This window comes from Rhipicephalus sanguineus, unplaced genomic scaffold, assembly GCF_013339695.2.
Source record: "Rhipicephalus sanguineus isolate Rsan-2018 unplaced genomic scaffold, BIME_Rsan_1.4 Seq8701, whole genome shotgun sequence".
Taxonomy (NCBI): Eukaryota; Metazoa; Arthropoda; class Arachnida; order Ixodida; family Ixodidae; genus Rhipicephalus; species Rhipicephalus sanguineus.
In genome coordinates, this window is record NW_023616175.1 from 7501 (window position 1) to 25074 (window position 17574).

The window sequence follows — 17574 nt, forward strand, 5'->3', positions numbered from 1 at the left end:
CTGCGGGCGACCCGGCTTACTCCGAAGGCAACAAGCGCAAAAATGCGATCTCGCGCACTTTCGCACACCGGCTGGGGGAGCTCGCTGGCCGGCTTTCGCTCCCCGTATGCACCGTGCGTTCCAGTTGCGCGTCCGAGTCTCTCGCAGATTTGCGCCCTCGGTCGCAGAGAGGAGTACGCTACCTCGCCGCGCTTTCCCTGCAGGCTCATTCCGATTCGAGTCCTGCGGCGGTCTTTGTTGGTGCCATCACCTCGGTGCAGTCGGTTGCCCCGTTTCGGTCGGGCCTCCGGCACGACGTTCGCCACCGTCTCTCGCCTTTCGAGCGGCCGTTGTCGCTTTGCCGTAGCGTTCAACGTGCTGTCCGTGATGCCGACACGGTCAAAACGAGTCGACGGCTCACGTTCCCTTGTGCGCCGAAGTCTCTCTTGATATGTGATCCGACCCTCAGACAGACGAAGCCAAGGGAAGACCCAAGGCCGCAATGTGCGTTCAAAGAATCAGTGCTCAGTGTGTCCTGCAATTCACACCAAGTCTCGCAGCTGGCTGCGTTCTTCATCGACCCGAGAACCGAGTGATCCACCGCTTAGAGTCGTGAAAAAATGATTGTTCAATTCCGTACAGTTACAACCAGTGGTTTTAGGCACTTGACCCAACGGTGGCTTCGGAGGGCGCTTTCCAGCGCGCTCTCCCCCAACTCCGCCGCGCCTGTTCGGCGGCCGCGAATCGAACAACGGTGGTTCTCGTGGGCGCGTCGCTTCCGCTACTCGCGCGTGCTTTTCATCTCGTTTTCAGGGTTTCGTCGAAGCCGGTTTCCCAGGCCGGACCCGTAGGTTTCTTTGTGTGCTCGCACTCATCGACCCACCTAACATTTGAAAATCGCACACCGACCAACAGATAAGAGCCGGCATGCGTTGCGGGTCTCGGCGGCTACACTGCCTCGGGTGGGCCGCCTCCGTCTTGCTCCCTGGAGGAGCGGAGTGTTCGGCCCCATCGACACGAGTCTGCTGTCTCGTTTCGCGACTTTTTTGCCCTTCGGGCGGGTCCCTTTCCACCCACCGCTTCCCGGGACCCAGTCGCGTGCCACCCATATTTCGAGATGGTGTTTCTCGCACGCACTTTCGCTTCCACAGTTTGCTCAACTCACACCAAATGCCGATCCGGCTGCCTACTTCAGCCAACGGGTGGAGCCCGGCGCGCCGTACTCGCGCGGCACTCCAAAATCCACCAGGCCAGTGCCAAGGACCACTTTCGGCGCCGGAGCCGCGACCAAGTCTACTCGAGGCGGAAGTAAGGGACGTCCAAGTCCCTCGTCCGTCCTCTTTCGACCAGTGGCGCGGCACCTTCCCAAAGCGCGCTGACCCGCTAATCGCGGCGAGCGCGACGTGGCAAAGCCGCGGTTCCCTTCTCGGTACTGCGCAGCAAGCGCCGCCTTTCCCTCGGCGGCGGGCGAAAAGCCTGCCAACGTCGGCGCCCCTATCCGCGATCTCGCACCGAGTCGAGGTGGCGAGGTCGAGACCCGGCCGGCGCTGCTACATCCTATCGGTTGCACACAACACGCCGCGGAGGGCGGGACGGCGGAGCGTACGATTCCCCTTCAGAGTACTACGCAGCCGCACCGTCACATCGCCGTGCCTTGACCGGCCGCGCATTACCGCGAACCGGCGCCGTATACCTCGCCTCGCCTGCAAGAACCGGCCGGCAGCCTCCGGCTCTCCCAAGAGCGCGGTGGCATTTGCCGCGGAGGGCGGGATTTCTGGGCCGCTGTGCGGCCGAGCCATCGCATCGCCAAGTTCCATGACCGACCGCCGACGCGTTCGCCGTTCCTCTCGTACTTGGCGGCGTCGCGCAATTGTCGGGCCTCGTTCTTGCGCGCTCGAACGGACGGGAGGGCACTCGGCCGCGGTTCCCTTTCGGCAACGCGCGGCTTCGCCTTCGACCGACGTGACCGACCGTTCGCGCTCCGCCTTTCCTCCCGTACTTGGCGGTCCCGCAACGGCCGGACAGGGACGTCCGAGCGCTTCGAGCCACGGTGCAGTGGCGGGTCGAAAGCCGACCCAGATGTGCGTTACGCCGTTTATACCCGCTTTCGCCACCTGGCCGACCGTCCAAGGTCGCGGTGTTGGCGTCCGCTGGGCGCAACAATTTGTCACGGGGTGCCGCTCCACATTCAGGCAGCCCCGTGGGGAAAAGCCACCCCCGCGTACAAACGGGGGCGGCGGCAGAAAGTGTCGGGCGCAGACGCAACTGCGGCGCTCACCCTTCACGATCCGGTAATGATCCTTCCGCAGGTTCACCTACGGAAACCTTGTTACGACTTTTACTTCCTCTAAATGATCAAGTTTGGTCATCTTTCCAACAGACCGGCGCAACCGAAAGGCCGCGCCGGACATCGGTCCGAAGACCTCACTAAATCATTCAATCGGTAGTAGCGACGGGCGGTGTGTACAAAGGGCAGGGACGTAATCAACGCGAGCTTATGACTCGCGCTTACTGGGAATTCCTCGTTCAAGGGGAACAATTGCAAGCCCCTATCCCAATCACGAAAGAAGTTCCACGGGTTACCCAGTCTTTTCAGACAGGGATAAAGACACGCTGCTTCCTTCAGTGTAGCGCGCGTGCGGCCCCGGACATCTAAGGGCATCACAGACCTGTTATTGCTCTGTTTCGTGCGGCTAGGAGCCGCTTGTCCCTCTAAGAAGGTTGTAAGGTGCTGGGAACCCCGCACCTATTTAATAGGCTAGAGTCTCGTTCGTTATCGGAATTAACCAGACAAATCGCTCCACCAACTAAGAACGGCCATGCACCACCATCCACCGAATCAAGAAAGAGCTCTCAATCTGTCAATCCTCCCAGTGTCCGGGCCGGGTAAGTTTTCCCGTGTTGAGTCAAATTAAGCCGCAGGCTCCACTCCTGGTGGTGCCCTTCCGTCAATTCCTTTAAGTTTCAGCTTTGCAACCATACTTCCCCCGGAACCCAAATACTTTGGTTTCCCGGAAGCTGCCCGCCGAGTCATTTGAGTAACTCAGGCGGATCGCTGGTTGGCATCGTTTATGGTCAGAACTAGGGCGGTATCTGATCGCCTTCGAACCTCTGACTTTCGTTCTTGATCAAAGAAAACATTCTTGGCAAATGCTTTCGCAGTAGTTCGTCTTGCGACGGTCCAAGAATTTCACCTCTAGCGCCGCAATACGAATGCCCCCGTCCGTCCCTCTTAATCATTACCTCGTATTCCAAAAACCAACAGAACAGAAACGAGGTCTTGTTCTATTATTCCATGCAAGTTTATTCAGGCGACTCGCCTGCGTTGAGCACTCTAATTTTTTCAAAGTAAAAGCACCGGCCATCTCGAGGCACACAATGAAGTGCACCAAGAAAGAACCGGCATGATGTTCAGTCCGAGCCGTCGCATCGGGTAGATGCACTACTCGTCTGGAACTGAGATCCAACTACGAGCTTTACAGCGAAAGCTGTTATGAGATCATTTCACCGGCCGTTTTTGGCGCCGTAGTTGTCCGCCGCCGCCGCCGCCGCCGCCGCCGCTGCCGCCGCCGCCGCCGCCGCCGCCGCCGGTGTCCGTAACCAGTATCGCTCGAAATAAGAAAAAAAACTAAATAAGAAAAAAATTCCAGGATGGAACGAGGTTCGAACCTGGGTCCTCTGCGTGGGAGCCCAGTATTCAACCTCTGAGCCATACCGGTGCTTGAAACTGCTTTGCTAAAAGGTCCTATACAGGCTTCATGTCGGGAAGGAACCACATTAGCATATGCAATATAGCGTGCTAGAAGAGTAAAATAAGCACCAAGCGTAGCACAACGCGAATTCTGTAACCAGGCGTCACACAATGCGAATTGCGCAACGAGCAGGTTGTTGAATGCTTCCAACCCATTACAAAGGACCCTGCCATAATTCTTCATCATCAGGCACAGCATCAACAAAGTGTGCATAATGCCTTACATGGGTTTAGCAGGTACCAACGCTCTCCGTAGAATGACAAAAAATGGCAGAGTGCCTGCTGGCCTACTTCTCAAAAATTACAATTTTTATAGCGTAGTGGGTTCCTCGCAAGTGCACTTGGATTGGTTGCCAAGGAAGCCCATAAGCGCATGATACACTTCCTCTGGGTCTCAGTAAAATTACAATGATTTATAGCGTAGTGGGTTCCTCGCAAGGGCACTTGTATTGGTTGCCAAGGAAGCCCATAAGCGTATGATCCATTTCCTCGGGGTCTCAGTAAAGTTCTTCGCCCCCCCCCCCACCCGTCTCTTTCCCACGTCAACGTATGTTATACAGCATGACGGGAGAGGGAAATAGCGACCGGGCGTCACCCAATGCAAATTACATAACTGGTGGGCCGTTTAAAGATTCCAACCCATTACAAAGGGCTGAGCCATAATTCTTCATCGTCATCAGTCGTCGCGTGAACAAAGTGCACATAATGCCTTACAGACGTGTAGCTGGTGCCTCGCTTCTCCGCAGAATGACGAATAATGGCTTAGTAGGTGCTTCCAAACTTCACAAAAATTGTGATTTATGGCGTAGTGGGTACCTTTCTAGTGTACTTGTATTGTAGCCCCAAGAGAGCTTAACGGGCTCTAGAAACGCCGCTCTTCCAGCTTTCGCTGTGACTGTGCTGCGGTTTTAGCGCAGGCCTGATGTTTTTAAATGCGAAGCATTTCTTAGCGAACCTCAGGCACTTTGGCCGTTTCTATCTACGTATCTATCTATCTATCTATCTATCTATCTATCTATCTAGCCTCCTACGTCTGGGCGCTCTCCTGGCCGTCTCCATAACTTGTAATATACCAAAATTGGCATAGCAGTGGATTAGCGTATGACGCACACGATTCACTGGTTATGACATGAATAACGCAAAATACCTGTCGCGTACGTCATCAAACCCTTTCTCTCAGTCACGTGTGGCACATACCCGCATATCAGAGTTATGTTATTCGGGTATGTGCCACATGTGATACAAAGTCTCAACCAACACAGTAAACGCGAACACACACAGTGACACGCTAGAGCGTTAAGGAAAACAACATGGCAGCGTGAGTCACGAATGGAATGAATGAAAATTAGGATCCTGCAGGAATCGAACAAGCATTCTGCGTGGGAATCAGGTTTATTCTACCACTGAGCCATGCCAGGTCTATAAAACGGTTTGGAAAAACAGCCTACGCAGGCGTAATAACGGTGCAACGTCAATTGTGGTGTGGTGCTGTGCTATCTAATTTTACAAGAAAGCAATAAACACTACATATATTACGAAGTACTCCTACGATACAGGCGTCATATCAGATTAACGTCTGTAGTTCCAGTGTTGGCTCCGCTTTTTATAGCAGTCTAATAAACATTACGCGGTATTCCTATGATTCAGCAAGCTATATTGAAGCATTGCTCGACCCGGAGGAATACATTTCGAAAGTTACATATGATATCCACATCACCGCACCGTAAATGCACTTAGTCCGCAAGAACGAGGTATTTCTACGAGGCTGGGCGATGGCCTCATGCTGACCGACGATGATGCCAGATTGAGTGACAGCCGCTTTGTAGACTAGGCTACGTAGGCCACATACGCCCAGGTAGTCTACGAATACGACAAACACCATCCACTGATGTTGGTCCCCGTAGCACTATCCAGGCCTACCAGCCTCGACGTATACCTCACCAACGCGAAGGGTGGCTTCAGGTTCCGACTTGTCGCCGGCTCTGTCGACAGACAATTTGTCGACGAAATGACCGAGCATCGAGGATTAGATGCACGACCAAGTCCAAGTTTCCACTGTGACGTAATGCAAACGAAGATGTAGAATTCCAACAGCCTACTATACCACTACTTCACTACACATGGACCCCTCGTCACCACGATCACGACCGGATCCTATAACAAGTCATGACCAGCTGCTGGTGCTCACTGATCACGGTGATGATGGCCCTTGTTCAAGAACTGTCAAGAACTCTAACCACACATGCACACGAGTTGTGAAACGTGCGTGCGTTCTACACCGTACACTGCGCACCGCGTCTCCCACGTGCTGTTGGCATTACTATATACGTTACATATGTAATGTGTGCGTATAAAATTTACAAATCTCTAAGTGGTCATTTTGTAACGTGTCCTTAATTAAAAAGGTTACGCCACAGTCACCTACCCGCCGCATGCTTCGCAACAATAATGCCGAATTTTTATTGCTCTGTTTCGTGCGGCTAGGAGCCGCTTGTCCCTCTAAGAAGGTTGTAAGGTGCTGGGAACCCCGCACCTATTTAATAGGCTAGAGTCTCGTTCGTTATCGGAATTAACCAGACAAATCGCTCCACCAACTAAGAACGGCCATGCACCACCATCCACCGAATCAAGAAAGAGCTCTCAATCTGTCAATCCTCCCAGTGTCCGGGCCGGGTAAGTTTTCCCGTGTTGAGTCAAATTAAGCCGCAGGCTCCACTCCTGGTGGTGCCCTTCCGTCAATTCCTTTAAGTTTCAGCTTTGCAACCATACTTCCCCCGGAACCCAAATACTTTGGTTTCCCGGAAGCTGCCCGCCGAGTCATTTGAGTAACTCAGGCGGATCGCTGGTTGGCATCGTTTATGGTCAGAACTAGGGCGGTATCTGATCGCCTTCGAACCTCTGACTTTCGTTCTTGATCAAAGAAAACATTCTTGGCAAATGCTTTCGCAGTAGTTCGTCTTGCGACGGTCCAAGAATTTCACCTCTAGCGCCGCAATACGAATGCCCCCGTCCGTCCCTCTTAATCATTACCTCGTATTCCAAAAACCAACAGAACAGAAACGAGGTCTTGTTCTATTATTCCATGCAAGTTTATTCAGGCGACTCGCCTGCGTTGAGCACTCTAATTTTTTCAAAGTAAAAGCACCGGCCATCTCGAGGCACACAATGAAGTGCACCAAGAAAGAACCGGCATGATGTTCAGTCCGAGCCGTCGCATCGGGTAGATGCACTACTCGTCTGGAACTGAGATCCAACTACGAGCTTTTTAACCGCAGCAGCTTTAGTATACGCTATTGGAGCTGGAATTACCGCGGCTGCTGGCACCAGACTTGCCCTCCAATTGATCCTCGTTAAAGGATTTAGAGTGTACTCATTTCAATTACGGGGCCTCAAAAGAGTCCCGTATTGTTATTTTTCGTCACTACCTCCCCGTGCCGGGAGTGGGTAATTTGCGCGCCTGCTGCCTTCCTTGGATGTGGTAGCCGTTTCTCAGGCTCCCTCTCCGGAATCGAACCCTGATTCTCCGTTACCCGTAACAACCATGGTAAGCAAGTAACCTACCATCGAAAGTTGATAAGGCAGACACTTGAAAGAAACGTCGCCGGCTCGTGGCCATGCGATCAGCACAAAGTTATCCAGAGTCACCACACAATACGGGCCGAAACCCGATCGATCTTGGTCTAATAAAAGCACCCGTTACCCAAAGGGCTCCAGGCTCACTGCATGTATTAGCTCTAGAATTGCCACAGTTATCCAAGTAGGAAGAAACGATCTAAGGAACCATAACTGATTTAATGAGCCATTCGCGGTTTCGCCTTATTTCGGCATGTACTTAGACATGCATGGCTTAATCTTTGAGACAAGCATATGATTACTGGCAGGATCAACCAGGTAATCGTTCGACTGCGCGTCCGTCCTCGCCGGTGGCTGGCCGGACGCAGCCTTTGCGTTGCGGAGGCCACCTTCAGGCGCCCCAACACGCTCGTTTTCGCAAAGGGTAGCACTTTGCACTCCGAGATGACGGCGTTCGAGCTCGCAGCAGCCTCCTCCCCGCAGGGTAGAATGTGGCCGCGCGGCAAGAAGCGCGTTCATGCTCGCGTATTCGTTGCATCGACTCGGTCACGCCATGCGGGTTGCCCAAGCCCGCGGCACTGTCGGACCGGTCGGCACTAGCAACGTAGCCGAGACGGCAAAGCCGCCAGACGACGGGTCACGCCCGCGTCTTCGGCGCTTTCGCATTTGAATCGCCCGAGGACGATACGGAACACACCTCGATATGTGGAAACAGCTCCGTCCGACAACCAGCCCCTAACGCATCAAGCGGATGAGGCTGCAGACGAGCGCCGTGAGTACCCGTTCGAGCAATACGTGGGACACGCTTGACGAAGCCGAAGCCCGCCGCATATCAGACACCACGGTCGCTTTCGCGCAGCTGCTCTCTGGGACCCCCACATAATAGCAGCGATAAGTACCCAGACCTCCATGGGTCGCATTTTGCCCGTACTCGTAAATTTTTTACCGAGGATGCGGTCGAAAACGTGCGGCACCTTGAGCCGACCACGAAGTCTACGTCGGCAGCACGATGCCGAAGTCGTAAAAAACGGGCCCGTACTCGTGAAATTTTCACCGGCGATGTGGTGCGAAAACGTGCGGCACCTCGAGCCGGCCACGAATCGGCTCAACTCTACGTCGGCAGCACGACGCCGAAGTCGTAAACAACGGCCCCGTACTCGTGAAATTTTCACCGGCGATGTGGTGCGAAAACGTGCGCCTCCTTGAGCCGGCCACGAATCGGCTCAACTCTACGTCGGCAGCACCATGCCGAAGCCGTAAACAACGGCCCCGTACTCGTGAAATTTTCACCGGGGACGTCGTGCCAAAACGTGCGGCACCTTGAGCCGGCCGCGAATCGGCTCAACTCTACGTCGGCAGCACAATGCCGAAGTCGTAAAGAACGGGCCCGTACTCGTGAAATTTTCACCGGCGATGTGGTGGGAAAACGTGCGGCACCTCGAGCCGGCGACGAATCGGCGCATCTCTACGTCGGCAGCACAATGCCGAAGTCGTAAAGAACGGGCCCGTACTCGTGAAATTTTCACCGGCGATGTGGTGCGAAAACGTGCGGCACCTCGAGCCGGCGACGAATCGGCGCATCTCTACGTCGGCAGCACCATGCCCAAGTCGTAAACAACGGCCCCGTACTCGTGAAATTTTCACCGGGGATGTCGTGCGAAAGCGTGCCTGACTTGTCGCCCACGTCGTCGGCCGGCGTCGCCCCGGCTGACGCGGTTCGGGTCTGTCTCGGTGCCCAACGCTAAGAAGGACCGTCCATCGCGCAACAGCGCTCAAGTCGCAGCGGCACGCACTGGACAACGTTCCTCGTCGAGTCAGGGGCGCGAAAAAGACGCGCGCTGAAGAGCAGCATGCAGTTCATCCGCGTCTGCCGGGGCCGCACGTGCCCCCTTAAGATAGCAGCGATAAGCACCCAGACCGCCATGGGTCCGCCGTTGTGGCCGTACTCGTGCGACCGCCGCCGGGGAACGTCTCGAAGAACGCGGCTCCCGCGCGCTCCGGCACGCTCGATCTCGTCGCGCGTGCGCCACCGGTCCCCACGCCGAAAATGAGAGCGATCCGAACAGCGGTTCCCCGGTTTTCGGCGCTCGAGATGTCGCCCCGGCTGACGCGGTTGCCGTACTCGTGCGACCGCCGCCGAGAAACGTGTCGAATAAAGCGGCTCCCCCGCGCTCCGGCACGCTCGATCTCGTCGGGCGCCCGCCACCGGTAGCCTCGCCGAAAATGGAAGCGATGCGAACAGCGGTTCCCCGTTTTTTCGGCGCTCGAAATGTCGCCCCGGCTGACGGGATTCGGACTTAGTCTCCGGGGGCCTCTGCCCCGGCAGACGCGGTTTCGGACTTTGTCTCTGCGAGTGGCGCGCCGTGTGCCGGGGCGGCCGATGCCCCTTAGAGTAGCAGCGATAAGCGCCCAGACCCCCGTGGGTCGGTCGCCCCGGCCGACGCGGTTGCCGTACTCGTGCGACCGCCGCCGGGGAACGTCTCGAAGAACGCGGCTCCCGCGCGCTCGGGCACGCTCGATCTCGTCGCGCGTGCGCCACCGGTCCCCACGCCGAAAATGAGAGCGATCCGAACAGCGGTTCCCCGGTTTTCGGCGCTCGAGATGTCGCCCCGGCTGACGCGGTTGCCGTACTCGTGCGACCGCCGCCGGGGAACGTGTCGAATAAAGCGGCTCCCCCGCGCTCCGGCACGCTCGATCTCGTCGGGCGTCCGCCACCGGTAGCCTCGCCGAAAATGGAAGCGATGCGAACAGCGGTTCCCCGTTTTTTCGGCGCTCGAAATGTCGCCCCGGCTGACGGGATTCGGACTTAGTCTCCGGGGGCCGCCGCCCCGGCAGACGCGGTTTCGGACTTTGTCTCTGCGAGTGGCGCGCCGTGTGCCGGGGCGGCCGATGCCCCTTAGAGTAGCAGCGATAAGCGCCCAGACCCCCGTGGGTCGGTCGCCCCGGCCGACGCGGTTGCCGTACTCGTGCGACCGCCGCCGGGGAACGTCTCGAAGAACGCGGCTCCCGCGCGCTCCGGCACGCTCGATCTCGTCGGGCGTGCGCCACCGGTATCCACGCCGAAAATGGGAGCGATGCGAACAGCGGTTCCCCGTTTTTCGGCGCTCGAAATGTCGCCCCGGCTGACGCGGTAGCCGTACTCGTGCGACCGCCGCCGGGGAACGTCTCGAAGAACGCGGCTCCAGCGCGCTCCGGCACGCTCGATCTCGTCGCGCGTGCGCCACCGGTCCCCACGCCGAAAATGAGAGCGATCCGAACAGCGGTTCCCCGTTTTTCGGCGCTCGAAATGTCGCCCCGGCTGACGGGTTTCGGACTTTGTCTCTGCGAGTGGCGCGCCGTGTGCCGGGGCGGCCGATGCCCCTTAGAGTAGCAGCGATAAGCGCCCAGACCCCCGTGGGTCGGTCGCCCCGGCCGACGCGGTTGCCGTACTCGTGCGACCGCCGCCGGGGAACGTCTCGAAGAACGCGGCTCCCGCGCGCTCCAGCACGCTCGATCTCGTCGGGCGTGCGCCACCGGTATCCACGCCGAAAATGGGAGCGATGCGAACAGCGGTTCCCCGTTTTTCGGCGCTCGAAATGTCGCCCCGGCTGACGCGGTAGCCGTACTCGTGCGACCGCCGCCGGGGAACGTCTCGAAGAACGCGGCTCCAGCGCGCTCCGGCACGCTCGATCTCGTCGCGCGTGCGCCACCGGTCCCCACGCCGAAAATGAGAGCGATCCGAACAGCGGTTCCCCGTTTTTCGGCGCTCGAAATGTCGCCCCGGCTGACGGGTTTCGGACTTTGTCTCTGCGAGTGGCGCGCCGTGTGCCGGGGCGGCCGATGCCCCTTAGAGTAGCAGCGATAAGCGCCCAGACCCCCGTGGGTCGGTCGCCCCGGCCGACGCGGTTGCCGTACTCGTGCAACCGCCGCCGGGGAACGTCTCGAAGAACGCGGCTCCCGCGCGCTCCGGCACGCTCGATCTCGTCGGGCGTGCGCCACCGGTATCCACGCCGAAAATGGGAGCGATGCGAACAGCGGTTCCCCGTTTTTCGGCGCTCGAAATGTCGCCCCGGTTGACGCGGTTGCCGTACTCGTGCGACCGCCGCCGGGGAACGTCTCGAAGAACGCGGCTCCCGCGCGCTCCGGCACGCTCGATCTCGTCGGGCGTGCGCCACCGGTATCCTCGCCGAAAATGGGAGCGATGCGAACAGCGGTTCCCCGTTTTTCGGCGCTCGAAATGTCGCCCCGGCCGACGCGGTTGCCGTACTCGTGCGACCGCCGCCGGGGAACGTCTCGAAGAACGCGGCTCCCGCGCGCTCCGGCACGCTCGATCTCGTCGGGCGTGCGCCACCGGTATCCTCGCCGAAAATGGGAGCGATGCGAACAGCGGTTCCCCGTTTTTCGGCGCTAGAAATGTCGCCCCGGCTGACGCGGTAGCCGTACTCGTGCGACCGCCGCCGAGGAACGTGTCGAATAAAGCGGCTCCCCCGCGCTCCGGCACGCTCGATCTCGTCGGGCGTCCGCCACCGGTAGCCTCGCCGAAAATGGAAGCGATGCGAACAGCGGTTCCCCGTTTTTTCGGCGCTCGAAATGTCGCCCCGGCTGACGGGATTCGGACTTAGTCTCCGGGGGCCGCCGCCCCGGCAGACGCGGTTTCGGACTTTGTCTCTGCGAGTGGCGCGCCGTGTGCCGGGGCGGCCGATGCCCCTTAGAGTAGCAGCGATAAGCGCCCAGACCCCCGTGGGTCGGTCGCCCCGGCCGACGCGGTTGCCGTACTCGTGCGACCGCCGCCGGGGAACGTCTCGAAGAACGCGGCTCCCGCGCGCTCCGGCACGCTCGATCTCGTCGGGCGTGCGCCACCGGTATCCACGCCGAAAATGGGAGCGATGCGAACAGCGGTTCCCCGTTTTTCGGCGCTCGAAATGTCGCCCCGGTCGACGCGGTTGCCGTACTCGTGCGACCGCCGCCGGGGAACGTCTCGAAGAACGCGGCTCCCGCGCGCTCCGGCACGCTCGATCTCGTCGGGCGTGCGCCACCGGTATCCTCGCCGAAAATGGGAGCGATGCGAACAGCGGTTCCCCGTTTTTCGGCGCTAGAAATGTCGCCCCGGCTGACGCGGTAGCCGTACTCGTGCGACCGCCGCCGAGGAACGTGTCGAATAAAGCGGCTCCCCCGCGCTCCGGCACGCTCGATCTCGTCGGGCGTCCGCCACCGGTAGCCTCGCCGAAAATGGAAGCGATGCGAACAGCGGTTCCCCGTTTTTTCGGCGCTCGAAATGTCGCCCCGGCTGACGGGATTCGGACTTAAGTCTCCGGGGGCCGCCGCCCCGGCAGACGCGGTTTCGGACTTTGTCTCTGCGAGTGGCGCGCCGTGTGCCGGGGCGGCCGATGCCCCTTAGAGTAGCAGCGATAAGCGCCCAGACCCCCGTGGGTCGGTCGCCCCGGCCGACGCGGTTGCCGTACTCGTGCGACCGCCGCCGGGGAACGTCTCGAAGAACGCGGCTCCCGCGCGCTCCCGCACGCTCGATCTCGTCGGGCGTGCGCCACCGGTATCCTCGCCGAAAATGGGAGCGATGCGAACAGCGGTTCCCCGTCTTTCGGCGCTCGAAATGTCGCCCCGGCCGACGCGGTTGCCGTACTCGTGCGACCGCCGCCGGGGAACGTGCCGAAGAAGGCGGCTCCCACGCGTACCGGCACGCTCGATCTCGTTCCGCGTCTTGTTTTTAAATTACGTCTTGTTCTTAAAAACATGATTCATCTGTATTGCTATGATTGTAAGTAATGAGTTTGAAATCTTTGAACTAATTATCCTAACTTGTATTCACTCAAAGAGAAAGATGTATAATTAGGCATTAGCGAATAAACCTTTAGGTAAATGGAGCAATGCCGTCATTATAGGAGCAAGGGTAACATGATAAGGGCTCATTAAGTGGAATGAACATGTGGCGCAAATAAATATCGATATTGGCACTCAATAAATTTTGACTAAATATGCGCTGCATATTGTTTCAGTGCCATAACGAGGTCTTATTATCACCAGCAACCTTAAACCTGATCCATAGCCATTTCTAATGAAGAATTCAAGTACCCCAGGTAAATTAAGCGTGGGTATATAAATGCAGAGTATAAATAATATTATCTTATAAAGAAATTCAATTCTTCATAACGTGTATTTTTAAATAATACCGAAAAATGAATAGTCTTGATATTGCAATGAAATTTAAGTAATTTGTGTAAGTTGCCGTAAGTTGAAGCTACCTAAGCTGGTAGGGCAGTGAAAAAAAATTTTTTAGGAGCAGTCAGTGTAGAAAGAACTCTTTCTTCAAAACAAACACGTCTTTTTCAACTTACCCAGCCATTTATAATGCGAAATAATAATATTTTTTTGGAGGGGGGGGGGGGGCGAGGTGATTTTTGTCAAAAATCGCATTAAAAGTGGTAGTCACGCCAGCCGCGATAAGTGACTAATGTGTGGCTTATTTCAGTAAGGCTTTGGAATTTGCGTTACTGAAGGTTGGAGTTATGCAATGAACTAGGATAAATATTATACAGGAAATATTGAGGAAGTAATGTTAAAAAACCAGAAAGACGGGGAAAGGGAGCCAATTTAGACTGAACCTGTTTGCGAAATCAGCTGTGCATTCAAAAATAATCCATCAATTCCTTTTGATCTAGTTTACCTCACAGGTATACGTGTTGCAAACTATCATACAAAATTTCAGTTCGAAGTGCACACAGAGAAAAAAGATATGAAAGATTAGCGTCACATGATTTGCAGCAAATTCTTATTTTGAGAAAAACGCAACCAAAGATCTCGGAGCTTGCGAGAGGTGTGCGTGCCCCATGTGGCCGTTTTTAGAGATTTAAAAACAATTCGGAACACAAAGTTATATTCAATGACACCCTCTTATGTAACAGTCAAAGTAAAATGTATAAAGTATTGTGAATATCGTTAATATAGAGGAAACGACACTTCCGAAAAAAAAAAGCAGAATGTGTTTTCGGTTTCGCTATGTGAGCATGGGGTATGGAAAACTTGCTGTAACTTGCAAACTCATGACCGATAGGAGGATAATTTTTGCCGCAACATAGTTTCGAGTGTTTGGGCGGGCACAAAAAACAAAACAAAAAAAAAACTAAAAATCCAACTCGTGAGAAAATTTCGTCTTTTGAAGGTGGCCTACCACCTAATGAAATATGGATTTAAGTTTGACTTAGTCTTTCAATTCCAGAAAGGGATTTATTTTTACGCATCTCCAAAATTTGCATACTCAACACCGCAATACTGTCTGGATGTAAATTACTTATTTTTTCATCAATTATTTGCATTAGATATCCTCAACCAACGCTTAATTTACTTAGCGGCGTTTTTATCGTGAACTTTTTAATTTGTTGATTGATTTACCATCGTTTCAAAATTAATAATAATAATAAGAAGAATCCTTATCAATTTTAGGGGGAATATTTATTATTTTTATATACACAGTTATGTACGTCCGAATGGAAAAAAAGGGTTTTAATAAAAAAAGCTTGAGAGTCATTTTGGAAATATTTTAATTGTAGTATCCTACGAAATGTTGATAACGAAATTGTCATTGGTTAACAACATTTGCCAGGTGAGTTGTGTTGAAATATTTCTAATAATTTCATTTTCAGTATTTTATTTTTATTGCTTATTTCAAATTTTTAAGGTGAACATCACGCACCAATTGATCCTCTCATTATACATTTCTCAAAATTAATGTATTCGTCCGCTAAAAGGCTCACCTGCTCCTCGTAGTAGCGTTTCAAATGTGAAATTCCGGATCCTCATTAGGAGGTTGTTTATTCGCTCAAATTAACACAGGTTCGTTTTTGGCAATGCATTTTTCGAGTGACGTTTTAACGGCCTTTTGAGTAAGCTCGCGCATTGGACGGGACGCTAGATATCGATGATAAATTAGTTCAATCAAATCATGCTAATGGGGCGTCCCTTTTCAACGCGTCAGTGTTAAAGAGCTCGCTTGTCAGAAGTTCCGGCGTCTGCGTCGTTGCTGGTGAGCGAAAAATCGTCATCTTGCCCGTGACCGAAAAATCGAGAAAGGCGCAAATAAAATAAACAATAAAAGTCTTCGGGTTCGAGTGAGAATCGAACCCAGGCCGCCTGCGTTGCAAGCGGGTGTTCCACCACGTAGCCGCGCTATTTCTTGAAATTACTTCGGAAATAAAAGACACCGTGAATTGTCCATAAAGATGCTAGTAAAATAAATAAATAAAAAATCTGAGGGTCCGAGTGAGAATCGAACCGAGGCCGTCTGCGTGGCAAGCAGGTGTTCTACCACTGAGCAACGCTCCTTGCTGAAAGTGCTCGCGCCAGGCGCCACCAGTGCGTCCATCTAGCACGTGGAATTTACTACTCATCTTGTTTTTTTCTTCGAAACTCTATGAACATCGAGAGTTTTAATTGAAATTGCGTAAATAGCAAAGGCTTTCTAAGGCTGCCTTGAGGCCAATTATCAATTTTAAGGGCAAAATGTTTTTACAAATTTAATTTCAGCCCTTCCTTATGTTCGAGTTTCGTTAACTTATAGAGTCTGAGGGGGATTTTCAGTGGACCACTTTATCTGCACCTTCCCCACTATTAGCTTCCACTTAGGCAATAAACTTTAATATTATCTCAGTGAGAAGGGCACCAAAGTTAGAGCATTGTTGTGATTTAAAAAGGCCTAGATGGTTACAGCTTAGATGGTTCCTTGCGGGAAAGGCCAAATGAACAGTTTGCTGAGGAATTGCCGGACCACATTTCGTGATGCTTTAAAGATGCCTTGTATGTCGAGCATCACGCATTGTAACTCGTGACCCCTCTTCTGCTTTGTATGATTCAATGTCTTGTATGCTTGTAGTTTTATTTGCTAACTCATGTACCCACTCCTGCTATGTCTCGTTCTATCGAGGTAGCAGTATTTGTAATAAATTAAATAAATAAATAAATAAATGCGTCGCGGGCTCGCATGACCTGCGTGGCTCTGTGGTAGAATACTGGGCTGCCACGCCGCGGTCCCGGGTTCAAATCCCCCTCGATCGCGGCTAAACTTTTGCGCACCTTTTCTTTTTTTTTTTCTCTGTCGATTTGTCCGCGATAGCTGATACGGACATCGGCGGCTGACTGCTAATCCCCCAACGTCGGCTCCGCTGTCGCGGTCCGGCGACAGCTCTCGGCGCAAAAAAAAAAAAAAGAAAAAAGGAAAAAGCAATATTTCCCGTTCAACCGCTGACGGAACTGACGCACTGCGCTCCAGGGCCTCCGGTTACGTGCCCTCGAAGATGGGCGTGTGCGGCTGATACTGGCATCTCGAAGGCCATTGACTGCGACTTTGTTGTTTTGTTTTGCTGTCCATAGGCGGCGCTACGTGCAAATTTCAGATATACAGGCCTTTCGGCTGCACGGCTTTCCATTTTCCGCGTCACAAAACAGTCGCATCCAAGCGCCGCCAATGCACCACCAATGCACGATCGAGCCGTGTCAGACGAAGCAAGCGGTTAAGCAACAAGCCGGCAAAAGGATGCCGCCGCTTCGGCTGTCTAAATAGTGTAACACAAAAAAAAAAAATTGTATTCAATTGAGACACCAGCACAGAATAGACGGATTCGAACCCGCCACCCCCCCCCCCCCCACCAGCCCCCCCGCAGCGGCAGCGAGTATTGCTAACCGTTGTGCCTGACATAAATAGGCTTGAGGCCATACAAAAGAAAGCAATACGGTTCATTTTTCGCAGATATGACCACGATTTTTCTCCTTCTGCTCACGCATGCGCGTTGTCGTTAGAAACTTTGGCTCATCGAAGGCACGCTTCAGCGTATCGCACTGCCCAATCAGATTGTACCTGGACACAGTCGCATCCAAGCGCCGATATCTTTCACTCATTCCACTAGGCGTGCCACGCGCCGATCCCACCCACTTGATATTATTCCTTTTCAGCCATTTGCAAATTGCTTTAAGTACTCTTTGTTTTTTTTTTTCCAATCGCTGTCGAAATTTGGAACAGCTTAGATGGTTCCTTGCGGGAAAGGCCAAATGAACAGTTTGCTGAGGAATTGCCGGACCACATTTCGTGATGCTTTAAAGATGCCTTGTATGTCGAGCATCACGCATTGTAACTCGTGTCCCCTCTTCTGCTTTGTATGATTCAATGTCTTGTATGCTTGTAGTTTTATTTGCTAACTCATGTACCCACTCCTGCTATGTCTCGTTCTATCGAGGTAGCAGTATTTGTAATTAAATTAAATAAATAAATAAATAAATGCGTCGCGGGC

At 54.0% G+C, this 17574-nt stretch overlaps 1 non-coding gene across 1 annotated transcript; it reads right to left on the minus strand.

The window, feature by feature from the left end:
* Nucleotides 1-438: 438 nt before the first annotated feature.
* On the minus strand, nucleotides 439-591 carry LOC119378555 (5.8S ribosomal RNA). The gene has a single exon (XR_005181022.1). It is a non-coding gene; the product is annotated as a 5.8S ribosomal RNA (ribosomal RNA).
* Nucleotides 592-17574: the final 16983 nt, after the last annotated feature.